This window comes from Haliotis cracherodii, unplaced genomic scaffold, assembly GCF_022045235.1.
Source record: "Haliotis cracherodii isolate W230 unplaced genomic scaffold, xgHalCrac1.p SCAF_10, whole genome shotgun sequence".
NCBI lineage: Eukaryota > Metazoa > Mollusca > Gastropoda > Lepetellida > Haliotidae > Haliotis > Haliotis cracherodii.
The window spans coordinates 57,516,622-57,541,132 of record NW_027266265.1 but is presented as its reverse complement, the minus strand read 5'-3'; the positions used below and the strand labels follow the sequence as shown (position 1 = coordinate 57,541,132).

The window sequence follows — 24,511 nt, the reverse complement described above, 5'->3', positions numbered from 1 at the left end:
CTTATTAGGGATCCTACCCACAGTGTCTGAGAGCTCTGGTGTATTACAACAATGATAAACTGCAGATGTAAAACGTTTAACAAATCAGTCCTAAAACTGTACAATAAGATGACTTGTATTTATACAATATATAAAAGAAACAAAGCTGAGGACAATGATGTAAAAAGACAAAAGGAGGAAACATGACGTCAATAATGTGACTGCAGGTGTATAACAACACTAATACCACATTTTCTCTGTGTGACCAGGAACATTGTTTTATCATTTCAGGGTTACGATGTTACAGATTTATTATCTTCTTTTCTTCATACCAGGGAAAAGACAGTTGGTTATTGGAGATGTGACACTATTTACAGCCCCAGTGCTTTTCTTCATTGAACTGTTTAAGTCCGGGCATTTACACGAGGCAGGACTTATGTCTCAACTCTCACTGAGAGGAAGTATGTTACTTCAGAACTACACAGGTACAGCATGGTCTTGAAGCACGACTACATCTACTACAGCATACCACGGGTACTCCTTACTAGAGATGTTCTCAAAAACACAATGTCAGCTGTTAAATATGGAGCAAGTTATTCTCCTCTGGACCCTTCCTACAGATCTGAAACTGTGTCTGTATATGTGCAACACTGAGACAGAAATATGTCAACATCAAAGTTGTGTATCACATCACATGGTTACGTTAAGCATCCAATGTTATCCAACTTATAATATCTCTATTCTGTAATGATAAACACCCCAGACCCATTTGCCGCCGCAGCTTCGTTTCAGTTGTGACATGCCCGTCCACAAAGACTCCTAGGCACATACTCTGTACAGGACATAAAGGCACAGTGGCGATTTAGATAAAAGATTGCCATGTCTCTAGCTCACCTGATCTGTAGCTCACCTGGATATGTAGTCAGCAGCTTAAAATGTTAGCAACAAGGATTTGGGAGAATTTAGGAGCATCACATTTAGCAGTAACAAGAACAAAGATCTGATGTTCATGAGATTTGTCTCGGATTTTTAACACTTTGGTGAAACCCACAAGCACACACGTCTAGAAACATAATCCTGCGAACCGGGATTCCAACCCCAAATCATGTGCAGCAACACTACACACGAATTCCGGCACCTACGATGATTGCATCCCCCGTGTCCCGACACCCTCCCACCCCTGGTGAAATATGTGTGACATACATAGAGGTTTATGTGTAGCACCCAGGAGAAATATATACATTAGCATATAAATATAGTTTAGGAAATCCTCAAGAGGAATTAAAAAAATCTGACATTTGTAAATCAATTACCTCTTTAACTGGTTCCAGAATGAAAGGTATAACATTGGTTCTGTAAATCTGAAATGTACAAATAATACCTGTAACCATGGTAACATGGCCAAGTTGCCTAGAGTGGGTGAGTGAGTGAGTGAGTATGGTTTTATGCCGCTTTTAGCAATATTCAAGCAATATCACGGCGGGGGACGCCAGAACAAGTTGCCGAGAGGTCAAGTAAGAGATAACACAGCTGACAACACAGACCAGCTTCATCACACTTTGTCAACAATAGTCAAGCTGTAAAATTTGCGTCAATGAAGGATGGAATCTTGAAGGTTGAAGAGTGGCCACACACTTTCACAAGAAGGACATGATAGTATAACTTTAAGTACATTATCACAAGTATATAGGAAATAATTTCAAATTGCCGACAACCAAAAGAACCATGAACATATAGATACGAGACATGAAACTGTAACTAGTGTTACTTGTTGCCCAGGTGAAACCAGCTCATATGCATTAAAAGATAAATTAAAAACAGATATTCCGATAATCAACAATCAGTGTATATACATATTAAAAGAATACTAATACCTTAAAAGAACTACATCATCCATCCTACTTAATATGATATTAAAAAAGATATTCACTTATTGATATTAATATTTCAATCTTATGTTTCATACTTTGTCCTATCCTATCAAATAAAACATGTTTGATGCTCAGATCCTTCACTAAGGGGATGTGTCAAAAGTTCTCACAGCATTTCCAAATCTGAATGTTAGTATAACAATTTATATACACTCTATGAACTGAAGAAGACGTATATTTACCACGAGAATCGATGGAATTCAGTGTAAACACATGAGAATGACTGAATACAGCAGAACCAAAGGACACATTGTGATAATGAAGTTCTCACTGAAACAATAAGGTTCATGTTTGGAAAAGATGAGCATGCTTTTGTCACTTCCATTTATTATTTACAAATGTTTCATAAAATATCACATGCTTCAGTGGGTAACGAAGCCTTAAATATGGACAGCTCTTGCACAAATAGTCTTTAAAAAAATCCTGTACAATAGTTAGGATCTTCACCGAGACAGACGGCCATCTTGTGGAGCGTCACCTTTTCTTGCTCGTCCGGGTCCTTTCTTGTCCTCCTGGAACCCAAGGAATAGATTCACATGACGCAGGTTGTGTGGGGACAGGCTGTGTTCATGTTTACTCTGCTGCAAAGTAGGGATGGGACGGGTAACTCGGGTACTCGGGTCAGGCGGGTGGTGAGGAGGACCCGGGTACCCACAGGATAGTCCTGGATATATTGTTTAATGACAAAAATCTCTACAACTCTATGTTTAAACTACAAGTCACACATGTTTGCAGTTCTTCCTGACTACACCCATTCCTTCTAACTTTTATATGTTTGATTGAAGATAAAACTTCAGTCAACTTCAGTGTATATCGTTTCATACATGTATCTAAACACATTTTACCAGAGCTATAGTCAAACTTTTCCCAATCTTGAGACCTACAGCGGGTACCTGGGTAGGGTCGGGTAATAGGGGGTGGGTACCCGATTAGTAAATTTGGACTCGCCCCAGCCCTCATACAAAGTGTGGGAGACATTACCAGTGTAAGTAAGACCTGCTTTGAGTTTTTACTTTTGAAGTATATCATTTATTTTGCATCTAATTTTGATTTTTGACTGGTTAAAAAGTCAGGATTTTTTACATGACATTTCCATGTGATATGAACTGGCAACCATATATCTTGTTTAGTATTGTCATCCAGTGTGTAACAAATGATCCACCAGGGCAGGTGATGAAGTAAAGATTCACTGAGTGACCAGGGCAGGTGATGAAGTAAAGATTCATTGAGACACCAGGGCAGGTGATGAAGTAAAGATTCACTGAGTGACCAGGGCAGGTGATGAGGTAAAGATTCACTGAGACACCAGGGCAGGTGATGAAGTAAAGATTCATTGAGACACCAGGGCAGGTGATGAGGTAAAGATTCCCTGAGCAACCAGGGCAGGTGATGAAGTAAAGATTCATTGAGACACCAGGGCAGGTGATGAGGTAAAGATTCACTGAGTGACCAGGGCAGGTGATGAAATAAAGATTCACTGAGTGACCAGGGCAGGTGATGAGGTAAAGATTCACTGAGACACCAGGGCAGGTGATGAAGTAAAGATTCACTGAGACACCAGGGCAGGTGATGAAGTAAAGATTCACTGAGACACCAGGGCAGGTGATGAGGTAAAGATTCACTGAGACACCAGGGCAGGTGATGAAGTAAAGATTCACTGAGACACCAGGGCAGGTGATGAGGTAAAGATTCACTGAGACACCAGGGCAGGTGATGAAGTAAATATTCACTGAGACACCAGGGCAGGGGATGAAGGAAAGGTTTACTGTGCACATGGTTTGTGACAGTGTGCGTCACCCTTCAGTTAGTTGATACATGTGCAATGCCATTGCTGCACATCCTAGGGCACTAATGGCGAGCCCAGGGTATAAGTATCAAATAAATACAACCCCTCCCCCACCCCTTCTCCCCTCACCTTCTCCTTGACGTAGCCGTGCTCCAGCAGGATTTCCCTGGAGAGGTTATTGATGTGCTTGAATCTGTCCGGGCCGAGATGGATGCCACCGTACCACCGAGTCACCACAACCATCACGTTCTCCGCATTCAGAATCTAGAGGAAGAGGAGTCACTATATTGACAATCACCTCATTCAAGATATTTCCCTCCCAGATGGGGTACATAGTATCTTATCAAGATCATGTGCGCCAATCAGATCTCAACATTCTGGAGGTGAGATGATTATAACCTGTACACTACAAAATATCATTGTTGGGATCCATCCTTTGATCTTCTTGAGGCTAACAATAACTGTCAACATTACATGGAACTATTAAAAAAATGTTTTAATTTGTCTCAGCTCTCTATTTATGCCAAACGCTACCTCTACCATACTTGATACATATGTGCTTGAATAGCATATGTCGTTGTAAGTAATTAGGTTTGGAAAACGTTTACTGAATAAACTGTCCACCTGGCCCTCCCTCCTCAGATTTATAAACCTCCCGTGACGTCATGCTATTGTTCTCCAGTGGGAATAAATCTCATAAACAGGGATGTTATAATATCGCCAGCATTTTATATATTTTAAATAATTTATCCCAGTGAGTGTACTACTAGGCTACAGAGGTGCTGATCTATCACAACGCTTTAAAAAAAAAATTTTCGAGTACCATATGCCTGCAACAAATATTGTACGCCTGATTCCTAAGGTTCATGGAAAGCATGTTTGAAATATAAAAATGTTGATAAACGTTGCCATGAGTTTCTTTTGTTGGAAAAAAACACTTCTCCTTGGGTTTTTATGATATTTAAAACCCTTATCCTTTGAATAAAACCTCATATAAAACTAAAATATCCTAAAAACCCTCGGACATGCTTTATCCTACACGTTTAACATCCACAGCTGAAACAGTTCTCTGTTGCATGCCTCGCTGCCCTTGTCCAGCTCCGAACTCTCCGTCGTCCTCACAGCTCTGTTACATGATGTCCGAGTTGGGGACTCGGATCCTGAAACCCGAGTGAAGTTATCGGACAACAATCATTGAACAGGCACCTGATGTCCTAGAGTATTCTCCTGACTTCTTATTCAAGTCCAGGACTGTCAGAAATCATTAGCATACAAATCTGACGACCGCAACATGAGACAGGTGAAGGTGGATTACAGCATCACTTGTACAAGGTGAGTGAGTGAGTGAGTGAGTGAGTGAGTGAGTGAGTGAGTGAGTGGGTTTTAACGCCGCTTTTAACAGTGTTCCAGTTTATATCACAGCGTGATGCAGGTCGGTGAAACCAACAAGCACGGGTATGGTGCTGACAAACCTAGAAACATAATCGAGGTGAGACGGGATTCGAACCCACATCACTTGTACAAGGGGTGGCCTGGGGTTCCGAGTCAACTATGATGAACTGTGTTGCTAATAGGGCTGGGACAAGTCCAGATTTACTCCCGACCCCCTATTACCCGACCCTACCCACTGTAGGACTCAAGGTGTTGGGAACAAAATGTCCAATTGGAATTGTTTTACTGCAGCCCTGGCAAAAACAGTTTAGATTCATGTATCAAACGGTCAGATCATGTGTACACTGAAGTTGACTGAAGCTTTATCTTTTATGTTTTACTCAAACATATACATGGGGTCGCTTTATAAACGGCGATATACGGTACTATGGCCGCATGGAACTCTGGGTAGGGGAGTGAGTTTTTTCTTCTTAGGAAGAGGTGGAAATAATGAAGGAAGTTTTCAATCATTGCTAATAAAGTCCATCTTAAAAACAGTGTCAAGATCAATAAACAAAGCAAAAACCAATAAACAAATAAACACTGTCCACTTGTGCGCTCCTGTCCCTGAGACTCCTGTACACACCTGTAGGCCACGATGTTGTGGGTAGCTGCTGCTATCTTCCTGTTCTCCAGTAACTTATTCCTCACAAGCTCTATCTGAAACACAAAACATCTTATTCAGACAGTATGTTAAGTGCATGTATGTGTATTCAGTGCATGTTTGTGAAAAGGGGTGTATGTGTTTTTGTTTGTTTGTTGTTTAACACTGCACTCATTAATATTCCAGCTATATGAGGGTGGTGTGTAAAATATCGCGTCTGGACAAAAAAATCCAGTGACTGATATGAGCATCGATCCACGCAATTGGGATACAATGACATGCATCAACCAAGTCAGTGAGCCTATCACCCGATCCTGTTAGTCACCTCTTACGACAAGCATAATCACCTTTTACGACAAACATGGGTTGCTGAAGACCTATTCTACCCCGGATCTTCACCTGCATGTGTGCGTCAGGGATGTATGTGTGTGTCTGTGTGTGTACAGGGGTGTCTGTGTGTGTACAGGGGTTTATGTGTGTGTACAGGTGTGTATGTGTGTGTACAGGGGTATATGTGTGTGTACAATGGTGTATGTGTGTGTACAGAGGTGTATGTGTGTGTACAGGGGTGTATGTGTGTGTACAGGGGTGTATGTGTGTGTACAGGGGTGTATGTGTGTGTACAGGGGTGTATGTGTGTGTACAGGGGTGTATGTGTGTGTACAGGGGTGTATGTGTGTGTACAGGGGTGTATGTGTGTGTACAGGGGTGTATGTGTGTGTACAGGGGTGTATGTGTGTGTACAGGGGTATATGTGTGTGTACAGGGGTATATGTGTGTGTACAGGGGTGTATGTGTGTGTACAGGGGTATATGTGTGTACAATGGTGTATGTGTGTGTACAGGGGTGTATGTGTGTGTACAATGGTGTATGTGTGTGTACAGGGGTGTATGTGTGTACAATGGTGTATGTGTGTGTACAGGGGTGTATGTGTGTGTACAATGGTGTATGTATGTGTACAGGGGTGTATGTGTGTGTACAGGGGTGTATGTGTGTGTACAGGGGTGTATGTGTGTGTACAGGGGTATATGTGTGTGTACAGGGGTGTATGTGTGTGTACAGGGGTGTATGTGTGTGTACAGGGGTGTATGTGTGTGTACAGGGGTGTATGTGTGTGTACAGGGGTATATGTGTGTGTACAGGGGTATATGTGTGTGTACAGGGGTGTATGTGTGTGTACAGGGGTATATGTGTGTGTACAGGGGTATATGTGTGTGTACAGGGGTGTATGTGTGTGTACAGGGGTATATGTGTGTACAATGGTGTATGTGTGTGTACAGGGGTGTATGTGTGTGTACAATGGTGTATGTGTGTGTACAGGGGTGTATGTGTGTACAATGGTGTATGTGTGTGTACAGGGGTGTATGTGTGTGTACAATGGTGTATGTATGTGTACAGGGGTGTATGTGTGTGTACAGGGGTGTATGTGTGTGTACAGGGGTGTATGTGTGTGTACAGGGGTATATGTGTGTACAATGGTGTATGTGTGTGTACAGGGGTGTATGTGTGTGTACAGGGGTGTATGTGTGTACAATGGTGTATGTGTGTGTACAGAGGTGTATGTGTGTGTACAGGGGTGTATGTGTGTGTACAGGGGTATATGTGTGTGTACAGGGGTGTATGTGTGTGTACAGGGGTATATGTGTGTACAATGGTGTATGTGTGTGTACAGGGGTGTATGTGTGTGTACAATGGTGTATGTGTGTGTACAGGGGTATATGTGTGTACAATGGTGTATGTGTGTGTACAGGGGTATATGTGTGTACAATGGTGTATGTGTGTGTACAGGGGTGTATGTGTGTGTACAGGGGTGTATATGTGTGTACAGGGGTATATGTGTGTGTACAGGGGTGTATGTGTGTGTGTACAGGGGTATATGTGTGTACAATGGTGTATGTGTGTGTACAGGGGTGTATGTGTGTGTACAGGGGTGTATGTGTGTGTACAGGGGTGTATGTGTGTGTACAGGGGTGTATGTGTGTGTACAGGGGTGTATGTACATGTACAGGGGTGTATGTGTGTGTACAGAGGTGTATGTTTATCTCAAATACATCAACATAGTGAAGTAATCAGGATTACCAAGACGTGTGGTGGACGGTCATACATTTATTGTATATGTACATGTTATTAATAAAGGTCGATAAATTACAAAAGTAAAACACTGCAAACTCGAAGTAACTGCATAATGAAACGATGATTGTGTTTTGTGAAAAGTAATTATATATAATTAGAATATATTAAATCTATTTCCCCTGTGCGGTCGAGATTTGTTAGTTTTACTTACACATGTTATTAATACATGTCGATAGACCTGAAATTTGATCTGTGCATATATTTTTAAAATGCTCTGCAGGCTCTGTTTTGGACAACTGGTAATTTTAGAAACGGCTCCTATTGACATCCATAATGATTCATACTTCCATACTTTAAGGTGAGGTGAGGTGAGGTGAGGTGAGGTGAGGTGAGGTGAGGTGAGGTGAGGTGAAGTGAAATTGAGTTTAACGTCGTGTTCAAGGTTATTGCACTAAAATGCACGTGAGTGTGGCTGCTTTTACAAGTTCAGACTAATGCCGAGTTTATTGTGCTTGCCCACTGAGTACCACATCAACATGAATACCCCACTCAGACACAGCATACTGCCGAGCCGACCAGTCTTTGTTTTAGCCCCTTAATGCCGAGTGGTAGGCAGGGTAACAACAAGTATAATCTTTTAACTTCTTTTGAAATAACCCAGCAGGGTATCGAACCCCCGCTCCTCGGGCAGACGCTCTACCACTATACCAAAGAGGCGGTCCATTCCATTCGTTAAGAACGCCCGCCAGTTATATCATGGCGTACCAGCTTCACGTGGGAGGAAAGCCAGAAGTCATGCAGACCTGAGACGTTTACGAAGTTTGTGAGACCCAACAACACCAGTATGGAAACATATCAGAACATATCACAGATTCGAACCCACGATCGTATGATCCCAGCACGCTCTGCACAGTGTAATGCAGCACCTCAAACGACTGGGCGACCCGTGCCCGCCCAATTATAGAATTTTACAATGCAGTGCTGACAAATTATAGAACTTTAATGCATAACCATAGGTTGATTTCACTGGGCCAGGTTCCGTCCGAATTGACGGGGTTTCATTGTATATAATTATGTTAAAAAGGGCGTGAATAATGAGTTACATCGCAGTTAGCAATATTTAATCTCTGTCTTGCCAGCCTGGGCCAAGAAAACCAGTGATGACATCAACGATCCACGATGTTCGCCACGGTGCCACACAATCAGCCAGGTCACACACTACACTCCCTCGATCCCCAGGAGTCTTCAGCATGCGACACCAGATCTTACACTTGGCAAAGTATATTAGGGACTAGATTTGCCACAAAATCTAGGTGGCGACCTCAGCCGATAGATACCGCCATGCATTATTGAACCAGTTGTGTAATGAGGTGAAATAGGGTTTAACGAAGTGCACACGAGATTGGTGTTGTTTGGAGAAAGGGGATGCCATTGTGACCCATCTAGCTCCTGTGTTACCTAGTGTCATTCATTCGATGGCTATTATATAGGTTGCCCTGAAGTCAATCAATTGACAGAACACAAGGTGCTCGATGTGAGTGAGTTGGAATTTACCATGTAATCAGCTATAATCATGTCATGAATATGAGGACGATATCTCACTCCGATGTGAATCATTGTTGTTATCTTGACATCAACTCTTGCCAACCACACATATATTGTCATGTGGGCACATATTGCAGATCCGGCTTGTAAATAGGAAAACAGGTCGAACAAGCCGCTATTCGAAAGTTGTAGCCATCCCTCTTGTCACATCGTCTTGTTGATAGTTTTTGTCCTCTGAATCTTTATGGATAGATCCAAATATGAAACAAAACGAGGTGGTTTTGTCTGGTCTCCTTTATTTCCTGCTCAGGTGGGTAAACTAGTGGATAGGAATTGGCTATTTGGCCGTTATCGAACGATGTCAGATCATCGTTATACCTGAAGCTGAAGACAAACCTTTTGGCATTTCACATCTTGTCTTGTCAGTAAAGTTCAGCAACACATGAGAAGTAGCCATTGCTGGACTGGTGTGTAACCTGGTGGAGTATCAACAAAGCTGGTACTATTGCATGTCAATTATTTATTTAATGACAGAGTTGTGTTCTTTATTCGATATTATCATGTACCTCCCAATATAACCATGGACCTCCCAATATATGCATGGGCCTCCCAATATAATTGTCTCTAAAGTGATGATCAGTGATGCTTTTTACAAAGGACACAATTCAACGGTGACAATGCACGGACCAACTTTCCATGCTTACAGACACAGCATTGTTATCTTGTTCCTTCAGTGAACAAGGTGATTTGTAGCTTAGGCCAGACCAAGTATCCTTTAGCCTTAGGTGTGGTTTTCTTTGAAACCCGGTCCATATTCATAAGAAATCTCTTCCGAAAGCATTTCTTATAAGTATTGTTGGTCAAGGTAAATAATCAAAGAAATACACTGAATTCAAAATTTAATTCACCTCAAACTCAACAAGAAAAAGAAATAAAACTTTATCAAATCACAAAATGACTTCATTTTAATAGCCTTAGCGTGTACTGCACGCCAATCTTGCTGCGGACAGTCACTGTTCGTCACACCAAGCACGTTCATTCTGCAAGCAAACACAATGACCACTTTTGCAACTTATTAGGTATCTAAGCCTCAATGGCTGAGAGCTCTGTTGTCATTGTTGGATTTATTATTATCATTATTCCCCCCGATTTTTTGTACCAGGGACACCTGAATAACCAGAGTTATTCCTATTATTACCATGTGCAATTAGCTCACTACATACAAGGAGTGATCTATTGTCAATAAAACATTTATAATGATGTGAATTTCAACTCAAAATCTTGTTCTAAAATTACATTAATGATAAACTACAGATGTAAAACGTTTAACAAAACAATCCTAAAACTGTACAATAAGATGACATGTATTTATACAATATATAAAAGAGACAAAGCTGAGGACAATGATGTAAAAAGACAAAAGGAGGAAACGTGACGTCAACAATGTGACTGCAGGTGTATAACAACACAAATACCACATTTTCTTGGTGTGACCAGGAACATTGTTTTTTCATCTAGCTCCTAGACCTGGATGTAGAGTGGTGGTGTTATTTTTTCAGGGTTACGATGTTACATATTTATTATCTTCTTTTTTTCATAGCAGGGAAAAGACAGTTGGTTATTGGAGATCTGGCACTAGTTACAGCCCCAGGGCTTATTTTCATTGAATTGAAGTCCGGGCATTTACACGTTAAGTCTCACCTCCCACTGAGAGGAGGTATGTTAATTCATAACTACACAATTACAGCATTGTCTTGAAAAATGACTTTATATACTACAGCATACCATGGTACTTCTTGGTAGAGATGTTCTCGAGGGAAACAAAAACACAATGCCAGCTGTTTGGGAAAAAATATTCTTATCTTGACCAACTGTGACAATAGTTTTTGCAAAACTGAGAAAGAAATATGTCAACATCAAAGTTTTGTACATCAGATGGTTATGTTCAGCATCCTGTGTTATCCAATGTAGGATATCTCCATTCGGTAATGATAAACACCCAAGACCCAATGGTCGTCACAGCTTAGATTCGGAAGTGACATGCGCACTTACGTCCCTTCGATACTTGAACAAATCAGATTTTAAAATGGTGCTTTTACTTGAAAAGTTGTTCTCTCCTATCACTAACAAAGACAACATACTAGCGTACCTTCGCTCCTTAAATAAACCAAGAGACCTTTAAAAACGACGCTTAAAACGAGTTGTTCTCTCCTATCACTAACGAAGACCACTTACCAGCGTGTCTCCGATAGTTACACAAAACAGGAGACTATTAAAATAAGGTTTTTGCTTAAAAAGTTGTTCTCATGAGTAATGACACTCGAGTCGTGATCATATTGCTGCTTCTTTCATAAGGACAAGACGACTTGAATGGACGACTATTTTAGCACTGCTAATGCAACATAACAGTTGGGCGTTACACCGCTTTGAACAGTATTTGCGCTATATTACAGTGTGCCAGCTTCATGTGGGAGAAAAGGGCCAGAAGTGATGGAGATCTAAGTTGTTTACAACTTTGTTGAATTTGAACCCACGATCATAGGATTCCGGTACGCCAAATGGACGCAACTCCGCACATCGTGTTGCGGCACCTCTGACAACTGCGTGACACGGGCCCAGCCATTTGTGGAACGTTATCTTGTCCGAGTAACCCATCAGTGTGAGTCATCCTTGCGTGATGCACGTAAAATATATTCTCTGCGCTGTTACAGGAACGCCAAGTTCGGTCCAGAGCTGGTGTTCACAATGTGTGGTACGCCACTCTTTACAGTTTCGTCGGGTGCTAAACGAATATTTACACCAATACTTTGAAAGGTTTTAAAACATGCTGACTTTGGCCTTGAACAAAGATACATATGTTTTTTTCTGATTTTCCGTCAAGGTTTATTTAATTGCTTCAACGTGAACACCGTTACAGGTGACAGGATGTAACACGACATTATACTTATTACGTTCTGAGCTGTTATGGATGATGCAAATATTTAAAAATATTTAATAAACTGGCGCACCCCAAAAAGCTAACCTGTAATTGGACACAATGACTATTTACTATATAAAGTAAAACATAGAAATAATATCGTGGTAAAATATGTCTCACAAATAAAACCAAAATAAAAACTGTTTATTTAGCTGCTGACAGCCAACGTTCTGACCACAGGTAGCAAATGAACACAGTAGCCCAGAGAGAGAGAGAGAGAGAGAGAGAGAGAGGGAGAGAGAGAGAGAGAGAGAGAGAGAGAGAGAGAGAGAGAGAGAGCTGTTGCTGTCGCCCATTGAAGACCGTTTCATCCATCTCCAAACCCACTTCATCCCCGTCACAACAACGTCATCTACGGTAATTGCACATCATGTCAGTCGACAGACAGTGTCACGGAGATTGAAGGAACATGGTATCCGATCACCTCGACCCGACCGTGGAATGACGTTGACGCCGGCGTTTGCAGGTTCAAGACTAGGGACGAAACGTTTTCTCTGATGAGAACAGATTTTACCTATTCCGAGCTTATGGTGGTCAGTGTGTGTACAGACGTCAAGGTGAACGCCCATCACCGAAATGTGTCCAAGAAGTTCAGCCATCTGGAGGCAGTGGAACCATGGTCTGGGGGGGAATCTGTGGAAACTTGAAGAAAAGCTGGTTAGGAACCGACCATTTGAAATGTACCCATGAATTGATTTCACTTGGCCCGTCGTGTCAAATCATTCCTAGAACGTAAGTACACACCAGTAAGTCTCTGGAAGGGGCGGTTGGGTAGCCTAGTGGTTAAAGCGTTCACTCGTCACGCCGAAGACCCTGGTTCGATTCCCGACTTGGATACAATGTGTGAAGCCCATTTCTGGTGTCCCCCGCCGTGATATTGCTGGAATATTGCCAAAAGCGGCGTAAAACCATACTCACTCACTCCAGGCTCAGGACAGACGTTTTATCCACTGGGCAACTGAGGCGACCCTATGCTCCTGAAACACCAGTGAAGCTGCTACGTGTGATATATGTTATGTAACATACAACTTGAAAGACACATTTGTCTTCATTTTATGCGCTGCTTCATCGAGAGACTGCATGACCTGCACGGGACCGTTTAGGGTAAGTGCGCCTTGGCGCCGCAAGTCCCTATGCAGAGATGCGTCCCTCGGGGAAGCCACAAACCTGTGATCGTTGGTTTGAATTCGGTACATTCAGAATAGGTCTCTTGGTGTGTAAGCTCCGTGCCTCTGTTCTTTGGTTTCACCAAAGTGGTATTTAAACGACTCTCCGTGACGACTCTCTCATAATGATGGACCATGCGCCGGAATTCGTGTACAGAGTTGTACCCCTTAGTCGTATAAGGATCCACCGAACGTGTGTCCACAATTATCCCTGATTTAGATCTATGGTAGCACCGTACACATGCCTGTGGGATTTACGGCATTGACGTCTCTGACCTGCGTCACTTCGGACTTCGTTTCAAATTAACCTGTATTAACGTGGTTATAACTGTTACAGAATAAACAACCCGCCCTTCAATACTGCCTTACAAGAATATAGGGATGCAGTATGATTCATGAAACACTAAAGGACTAATATCCTCCCTGGTCACATATGGCTGTTACATATGCTCTTCAATAGGAATCTAAACATCCCCTTTAAGCCATCCATTTCATTCTTAGACACGACCAACAAGAACAGAGAGCTATGAAGACTAACCACGAGGTTTCACGAAACACAATGGAACAAACCAGTTTTAAACTACGTTCCATGTACATAGGTGGATCCATGGGGTGGGGGAGGCGTTCCTGACCCCCTCCTTTTGAAGACCCAAATGTAGTATGTTGTAGGCAGTACAGGGGCGGTCGGGTAGCCTAGTGGTTAAAGCGTTCGCTCGTCACACCGAAGACCCGGGTTCGTTTCCCAACATGGGTACAATGTGTGAAGCCCATTTCTGGTGTCCACCGCCGTGATATTGTTGGAATATTGCTAAAAGCGGCGTAAAACCATACTCACCCACTCACTCACTGTAGGCAGTACAGTAATCTGAGAGAGCATTTTATATTTGGAATCCTCCCTTTTAACTATGCTGGATCCGCCATTGTATGTATATGAGTAGCCTCACTGGTTCTCAATGCCTTAAAATGTTACCACGGGATGGACAGGAAACTATCATAATAACCAACATGTTCCAGCTTTAAATAAGTTTCAGGTGAGAATCGTCGTGGTAGCCCAGTATTAAGTCTGGTTGTGATGAGAGTGTGACGTGTTGAACATGCTGTGTACATCTGTCATCTAGCCTACTAAATTGTGAACTGCATGTGATGCATATCTTAAACAAACTGCTGACCCGAGATAACCAATGACTGACGACGTACATAGACAAGCCGTGGACATTGCACCTAGTCCACAGTTTGCCACCCAACTCGGGGGGATCACACACAGGTGTTATTGCGGCCACCTTCAACACGAGATATTCACACAGTTCTCGGAGGACTACGTTACCAGTGTCTCATCACCAGCAAGGTAATGTTGCGTGTCTATTTGCCTCGTGTTTTCCTGCCTGGTGCTAGGTATTCATAGTGTCAGCAGCTGAGCAGTTGCTACTTTTGACTAAGCAATTGCTACATTTGACTAAGCAATTGCAACATTTTGCTAAGTAATTGCTACATTTGGCTAAGCAGTTGCTACATTTGGTAAGCAGTTGCTTCATTTTGCCAAGCAGTTGTCAACCATTTCTAGAACATAGGTGCACACCCATAGATCTATTTCACTGGGCCTACCGTCTCCATACATTTATACAACATAACCACACACCCATGGACTTATTTCACTAGGCCACCCATGTCCTGACATTTATAGAACATTACTACACACCCATGGATCTATATCGCTTTGGCACCCGTCTCCTTACATTTATAGAACATCACTACACACTCAATGATCTATTTTACTTAGCCACACGTGTCTAGGAATTTATAGAACATTACTACACACCAGTTCCGCGCCAGATGTCACTTGCTTCAAAATATCTGTGGTCACTTTCAGCATAAGTCATCATGTTAAAAACTACAGCACTGAAAAAAACATGGTTAGTTTTAATGACTGGATGGGTGTAGATTGAAAAAACGAGGATAAAAAACGAGGATCCAAGATCACAACAAAGTCGTGTGTGGTTTGTTGTATTCGTTCATATACAGATCATGAGGAGTCAACGTTTATCGAAAATTAAGTGTATGTGTGTGTATTGATATCCTGTACTTGTTTATACCATAGTCACCACAATCTCCAGTGTGTCACCTGCATACCTACATACTGTTTACAACACGGAAGTCAGTCGTCTACTTTCGTTATGGTAATGAGGACCAGTGCCCCACTAGGAATATGGCGGGAGATATTTAAACGTGTTTCAGGGCCTAGTCGAGTCAAGAGAATGTCTCAAATCCAAGCTACCATATCCACAATTGCAGACTTCATATTTCATGACTAATTATGGTCAGGTGGTTGTTTAACATCTCGCTAAGACAGGTTGTTATTGTATTTTTATTTTACTGTTTCCTTTTTCAGAAAACTAAGAACAATTCTTGACATTTAGCAAATAGACACTATCCGGTGTATGATTAAGCAGCCCCGTGTAAGTTCTTTTTCTGAATATGATCACTTGGTGCATGGACATCTGAAATATATCATATCTTTCATTTCTCAATCATATGGGAGTATGTTTCTTGTACACTTGATATGCCAAGTCAAGGCTTAAGGTCATCCTCAAGGTCAGTTGAGACGAAATACCTGTGAGTGACCCTCGTATACAAGGTCAAGTTCACCGTGAAGGGAATTCGTAATCTGTGTTTGCCAATTTAACTTGTGCCGATATTTATTTAAGTGTTATGCATATAGTTGTTATGTTATTTGAAAACACATGAATGACACGTGGTGACAGTTCAGAGTGACCTACTTTCATTTAGAAAGCTGTACTTGTGTTGCCACATTGAATTCTATTAAGGACCAACACGTGTAGTTAATATGCAATCTGGATCGTCTCATTGAATCGTCTTGAACATTTTGAGACAATAGTGAAGGTCAAATTGGGCCTGAATGTCATACAGTCAAAACTATACTTTGTTCACAATAGTGTTAGTGTTTTAGTGAGATGTTAAACAACGACCCTCGTATACAAGGTCAAGTTCACCGTGAAGGGCATTCGTAATCTTCGTTTGCCAATTTAACTTATGCTGATACTTTTTTTAATTGTTATGCATGTAGTTGTTATGTTATTTGAAAACACACGCATGACAAGTGGTGACAGGTCACAGTGACCTACCTTCATTTGGAAGCAAACGCTGGACTTTTGTTGCCACATTGAATTCTATTAAGGACCAACACGTGTAGTTAATATGCAATCTGGATCGTCCCATGGAGTCCCCTTGAACCTTTTTGGAACGATAGTGAAGGTCAAATTGGGCCTCAGTGTCATACAGTCAAAAATGTACTTTGTTCACAATAACTCCAGCAGTGTTTACTACATTAGGAGGAAGGTTTGTATATATCATCTATGGGTGGGGCATTTGAGTTGCAATGTTGTGTGCTACCTTTGAATGAAGTTCAAGCTTATTTAATCGAAAGTGCATACAACTTTCTTATTGAGGTAGCTAGAGGCGTCAAACATGAAAAATTTGGTTAGTTTCTATGTTCTCATATTTTCATATTGTCACCACCATTTTCCTCTTAACGCTAGATGGAATTGATTATTAATTTGCTCTTAACGTGACTTCTGGAAAGTGCGTTGAGGGGGGACTTTAGTCTAGTCTTCTAGTTTCAACAGAATATGTTCAGAACAAAGAAGGCGTCTGCACCATGTCCAAAGTTTAGCAAAACAATTCCTTTGTTATATACTATGGAATCCTAGAAGGGTCATTGTCGCGTTGTCAGCTTGTCACATTGTCACACTTGCAAAAATAAGCAGTGTCAAAATTTAACCACAGCATGAGAATGCAACAATGCCACAACACTACACTTTGACCATTTGTCCAATTGTAGCACTTTGAATAAAATATTTATCATTTTGCCAAGGGGCAGCAAAGCAACATTTTTTCCAGGTCGAAATATGTCAGGTTGTCGCTTTGTCATATGATCAAAAATGTGTAAATAGGACATTAAAATGGATGACAATGTGCGAAATATTGATAATGTCGCGTTGTTGCCCTTATCGATTAACCAGGCGCACGTGTAGTACTCGAAAAAATTGACCAGGAAAATGCTACAAATTAACAAAATGTCGTGTTGTCGCATTATCGCATTGTTGTGTTCTTGTTAATTTTGACACGTTTGGCTTGTTTTTGTAAGCCAAACGTGTTTTGTTTTCGCTCATTTCAACTCTTTTTTCACACATTTTGTATAGACTGACAATGAGACATATATCGACCTGGTAAAATGCTACAAATTTGTTTTAGTAAGGGCAACAATATACTTTCTAGGGGTCCATAATATACTGATACTTTGGGAAGGTTGAAAGTAACTCAACTGGGTTATTTGGCACCTGATTACACGGGAGACCAAAGAATATTACATAAACCCAGGGTACTGTTAAATCCTGAACCTTAACATGTTTCAGATGGCAACCTCTCAGAAGCTTACGGAACATTTCCTGACCTGTACAATTTGCACAGAGGTGTTTGATAATCCCTGTACGCTTGTGTGTAATCACACCTTTTGTCGGAAATGTGTCGTCAACTACACCAAAACAAGACCAGAAGCCATCAGTGCCAAGTCCCTCCTCTGTCCATTCTGCAACAAGATGACGAAAGTGTCTGCCCCTGAGAGACCAGTGGAGGAGTGGGCGGATGACGTCAAGCCAATCTTTATCATCCAGGGACTCTTGGACTCGTTTGGACCAGGATCTAAAGGTAGATAATCTGATTTGCTCCCAGACGGAGTAACTACTAACAATCAGAGCTACATCGACAATATGTGCATAAAGCTCCAAACTCGCTGAACTTTTGACATACTTGAGTTTTTGCACAATCGTTTCATCTGTCATAGGACTCACGAACAAATACGTTTGAAATAGTGAGTGTTTACAGACTTGCACTTTTGGAAGTATTTCAGGCATTCCATTCATTTCAAACCGTATCTAACTCGCTATGATCAGCACTGGCCTTTGGTGGTTTATGCCTTTGATAATGTTTAGATTTACATAATGCAAGCACATGGTTGTCGTCTTTCTACAGTGCATGAATATCAATACAATCACTGCAGATATTGGAACTGAGAAATAGAATGGGATTATTTAGGACAGGATTTCTCTTCCGCTGTATCCCCCAGCCCTACAGTCCCACACACTTGTCCCACCAATTCCTGCAGTCCCATACACCTGTCCGCCATGTCCACCCCGTCCCCAGTCCCATGTCCCTGTCCCGCTCTGTCCTACCCATCCCCGCAGTCACATTCCCCTGTCCCTCGCACCCCTGCTGTCCCATACATCTGTCCGCAATGTCCACAACGCCCTGCAGCCTCATTCATTTGTCCCACCCTGTCCTACCCTGTCCTACCCATCCCTACAGTCACATTCCCCTGTCCCTCCCACCCCTGTAATCCCATTTCCCTATCCCGCCCTGTCCTTCCCACCCCTGCTGTCCCATACATCTGGCCGCAATGTCCACCCCGCCCTGCAGTCCCATTCCCCTGCCCCGTCCTGTCCCTGCCAACCCTGCAGTCCCCTGTTCCGCCCTGTCCTTCCCGGCTCCGCAGTCCCATTCCCCTGTCTCTCCCACCCCTGTAATCCCATTCCCCTGTGCCGCCCTCTCCTTCCCAACCCTGCAGTCCACTACCATGTCCCTCCCAAACCTGCAGTCCCATTCCCCTGTCCAGCCAACCCCTGCAGTCCACTCCCCTGTCCCTCCCACCCCTGCAGTCCCGTTCCATTGTCCCTCACACCCCTGCAGTCCCATCCCCTGTCCCTCCCACCCCTGTCCCGCCCTGTCTCTCCCACCCCTGCAGTCCACTCCCCTGACCCTCCCGACCCTGCAGCCCCGTTCCATTGTCCCTCCCACCCCTGCAGTCCCATTCCCCTGTCCCGACCTGTCCCTCCTACCCCTGCAGTCCCATTACCCTGTCCCGACCTGTCCCTCCTACCCCTGCAGTCCCATTCCCCTGTCCCGCCCTGTCCCTCCCACCCCTGCAGTCCCATTACCCTGTCCCGACCTGTCCCTCCTACCCCTGCAGTCCCATTCCCCTGTCCCTCCCACCCCTGCAGTCACAGCCCTTGTCCCGCCCAACCATGCAGTCCCAGTCCTCCGTCCCGCCCTGTCCCTCCCACCCCTGCAGTCCCATTTCCCTGTCCCTACCACCCCTTGCAGTCCCATCCCCTGTCCCGCCCACCCATGCAGTCCCAGTCCTCCGTCCCGCCCTGTCCCTCCCACCCCTGCAGTCCGATCCCGTCCCTCCCACCCCTGCGGTCCCATTCCTCTGTCCCGTTCTGTCCCTCCCACCCATGCAGTCCCATTCTTCTGTCCCACCCTGTCCCTTCTACCCCTGTAGCCCCGTTCCACTGTCCCGCCCTCTCCCTCCCACCCCTGCAGTCGCATTCAACTGTCCTGCCATGTCCCTCCCACCCCTGCAGTCCCATTCCACTGTCCCGTCCTGTCCCTCCCACCCCTGCAGTCCCAGTCCCCTGTCCGTCCCACCCATGCAGTCCAATTCCACTGTCCTGCCCTGTCCCTCCCAACCCTGCAGTCCCATTCCCCTGTCCGTCCCACCCCTGCAGTCCCCTTCCCCTGTCCCATCCTGTCTCTCCCACCCCTGCAGTCCCATTCCCTTGTCCCGCCCTGTCCCTCCCACCCCTGCAGTCCCAGTCCTCTGTCCCGCCCACTCCAGCCGATATTTTGCTAACAAACATGTATTGCAGCGTCTAAGAGTTCAGGACATAAAGTGACCAGCTACTGTGCACACGCGAACTGGGAACTAAATACATTTCCATAAGTGATAACCTGTATACCAAATGCTTAAGTAAGAAGGTTTTATTTAATTGTTCCATCTCCTGGAGCTGATAGTGTTTCCGTTGCTAGAAAGATATAAGGAGATATAAACACATGTAAATAGTTTAAGTGGGTGAAATGTTATTATGCAACTGTAATTTGTTTACAGACACGACCTACTGTACCTACTGCCAACAAGATGGGGAGACAACTCCGGCTGTTGTTTGGTGCTCGGTCTGTGATGAGGCACTCTGTGACAAATGTACTGGAGCTCACAACCGCATCCCATCATTTCGTCAGCATGACGTCACTGACCTGTCTGGAGAGGTGAAGGCTAAGGGAAGACGAAAGGTCATGTGCAGAGAGCACAAACAGGAGTCGCTAGAATTTCTCTGTAAGGATTGCAAGAAGGCAGCATGTCAGAAATGTTGCATCATTTACCACAGGAAATGTGACGCCGTTGTCACGATCACGTCACAGATAATGACAATGAAAAGACAGCTGAGAGCAGTGAAGAAGGCATTATCAAAGAAGGAAGATAAGATGAAACTACGTGTGAATGAAAAGAAGTCGAAAGAGAAATTAGGGAGAGATCATTATTCAATGATGAAATCGAACATTCAGTCCGCATGCCAGAAAGTTATCAATCAGGCCAAGGAGAAGGAGAGGAAGCTGTTAGATCAGATGGAAGACATTTCATATAAACACATTGGGCAACTGAAAGCAGACATTAAGTCAGGTGAGATGTCAGTACAGATGTACCAACAACAGGCTGACCTGATAGACCAGGCTCTACAATCTGAGTGTGACATGGATGTGTATGAGATGTATCAGGGATGTGAGACGGGTGATATGGAGACTGTCGGAGACGCAGATGTGAAGGAGAGAAGAAGAATAACCAAGGTCACATTCAGACAGGACACGGACAAGCTGAGTAAATCTCTGGACGATCTACAGCTGGGTAAGATAGACGTCATGTATGAGAGTGAGCTGGACCTGACGGCTACTCCTGTGTTACACGACACCATTAACGTCAGAGTATCAGGCGACAGTAACACACCAGATCCGACTGACGTGACAGTGATGGTGGTGAATGACACAGATACAGTTGTAGTCACAGCTTGCAGCAACAGCTATGTGAAGTCCTTCTACACCAGGAATAACGAGACACGTCACAGTAAACTCCGTCTGGACGGTCAACCATTGAGTCTGACAAAGTTGACACACAACCAGGTGGCCGTCACTGTCTGGAACATCAAACAGATTGTAACAGTAGAAGCCAACCCTGACCTGGTGCTGCTGTCAACCGTCACAACCAGCAAACAGTACTGGGGCATAACGTCCCTGACACCATCAACACTAGCAGCTAGTTCCCGGTCTCCTCCCTGTGTTGATATCCTGGATATGACGGGAAACGTGCTGAGGTCAATCAGTCCACTCCACAATGGTAACAACATCTTACGATGTCCCAACTTCCTCTGTACCACGAGGACAGGAAACATCCTGGTGTCCGACAGTGGAACCAAGTGTGTCGTGTGTCTGACCCCCGAGGGAGATGTGGTGTTCACCTACAGCCCGACAGGAGACACACTGAAGTATCCCCAGGGTATCACAAGTACCAGCACAGGTGACATCCTGGTGACAGACTTCTCTCTACACAGCGTCATCCATCTGACGGAGTCAGGACAGTTTGTCAGAACCAAGCTGACACAACAGGACGGTATCAAGCACCCCGAGGGTGTGTGTGTAGATGGACATAACCACGTGTATGTTTGTCTCAGTTTGGAAGGAGTTATTGAGGTGTTTACATGTTAACACTGACAACGTGTGTTTGTCACATATATATGTGTATAGAACTCTCTCAGGTTGCTGTCGTCTTTAGGAAGGAATTCCTAAAGTCCCAAACAGTATTATACTGATTATCCGCAAGTTGCCTGATGGATGATGATGTACTATTCAGGATATCTCAGTCACAAGCATGTCTCACAGTACAGGATACATCAACTGTGTTTTAAAGACATCTCAGATACGAGACCTGTCATGTTTATCTCTAATACATCAACATACTGAAGTAATCAGGATTGCCAAGACGTGTGGTGGACGGTCATACATGTATTGATTTTATGTGTACATGTTATTAATAAATGTCGACAGACCTGAAATTTGATTTGTGCATATATTTTTAAAGTTCTGTTTTGGATTACTGGTTAGTTTAGAAACGGACTTTGTTGAAGTTAAGTAAAACAGTGAATCAAAAGCTTCAAACCCTTTCCATATTCATAAGAAATCTCTTCCGAAAGCATTTCTTATAAGTATAATTTCTTATAAGTCAAGGTAAATAATCAAGAAATGAACTGAATTCAAAAGTTACTTCACCTCAAATATCAACATGAAGGAGAAATAAAACTGTTATCAAAAATATTAAAAAAATTAAGTTTTTGAAAAGTTAATAGCCACCAATCTTGCTGCGAACAGTCACTGTTCGTCACACCAAGCATGTTAATTCTGCAAGCAAACACAACGACCACTTTTGCAACTTATTAGGTATCCAAGCCACAATGGCTGAGAGCTCTGTTGTAATTGTTGGATTTATTATTGTCATTATTTCCCCCGATTTTTTGTACCAGGGACACCTCAATAACCAGAGTTATTCCTATTATTACTACGTACAAGGAGTGATCAATTTTCACTGAAACTTAAAATTTCAACTTAAAATCCTGTTTTAAAATTACAACACTGATAAACTGCAGATGTAAAACAAATCAGTCCTAAAACTGTACAATAAGATGACTTGTATTTATACAATATATAAAAGAGACAAAGCTGAGGACAATGATGTAAAAGACAAAAGGAGGAAACATGACGTCAATAATGTGACTGCAGGTGTATAACAACACAAATACTTTTTTTTATCTATGTGACCAGGAACATTGTTTTATTTCATCTAGCTCCTCGACCCGGAGGTAGAGTCCCTGAGTTATTATTTCAGGGTTACGATGTTACAGATTTATTATCTTCTTTTCTTCATACCAGGCAAAGGTCAGTGGAATCAGACATGCCTGATGGTTATTGGAGATCTGGCACTATGTACAGCCCCAGTGTTTATTTTCATTGACCTGTTTAAGTCCGGACATTTACACGAGGCCGGCGTTAAGTCTCAACTCTCACTGAGAGGAAGTATGTTACTTCAGAACTACACAGGTACAGCATGGTAGCACGACTACATATACTACAGCATACCACGGTACTCCTTGCTAGAGGTGTTCTCAAGGGAAACAAAAACACAATGTCAGCTTATCTGGTTATCTTCTTTTTATCTTGACCCAACTGTGACAATAGTTTTTGCAAAACTGAGAAAGAAAAATGCCAACATCAGATGGTTATGTTAAGCATCCTATGTTATCCAATGTATGATATCTCTATTCGGTAATGATAAACACCCCAGACACAATGGCCGTCACAGCTTAGATTCGGAAGTGACATGCGCACTTGCGTCCCCTCGATACTTGAACAAAACGGACTCAAAAATGGTGTTTTTACTTGAAAATTTCTTCTTTGCTATGTCAATAACGAAGACAACATACTAGCGTGCCTCCGCTACTTAAACAAACCAAGAGACCTTTAAAAACGATGCTTTTGCTTGAAAAGTTGTTCTCTCCTATCACTAATAAAGACAACATACTAGCGTACCTTCGCTACTTAAACAAACCAAGAGACCTTTAAAAAAGACAGGATGAACCACGACATTATACTTATTACGTTCTGAACTGTTATTGATGATACAAATATTTAAAAATATTTAATAAACGAACGCCCAATAGAAAGCTTGTCTGTAGTTGGACACAATGACTAATTGATGTATAATGTAAAACATTGAACTGATATCGTGGTGAAATATGTCACACACATACAACCAAAATAAAAACTGTTTATTTAGCTGCTGACAGCCACTCGTGTCCAATCATTCCTAGAACGTAAGTACACACCCATAGATCTATTTCACTGGGCCTGCCGTCTCCATACATTTATACAACATAACCACACACCCATGGACTGAATTCACTGGGCCACACGTGTCCAGATATTTATAGAACATAACTACACACCCACAGATCTATTTCACTGTGTCAGACGTATCTAGGAATTTATAGACTATTACTACACTCCAGTTCCGCGCCAAATGTCACTTGCTTGAAAATATCTGTGGTCACATTCAGCATAAGTCAT

General features: G+C 42.9%; 1 pseudogene; it reads left to right on the top strand.

Annotated features, from left to right (window-relative positions):
• Positions 1-22,380, top strand: part of LOC139454572 (uncharacterized) — a 29,987-nt pseudogene extending 7,607 nt beyond the window's left edge.
• Positions 22,381-24,511: the final 2,131 nt, after the last annotated feature.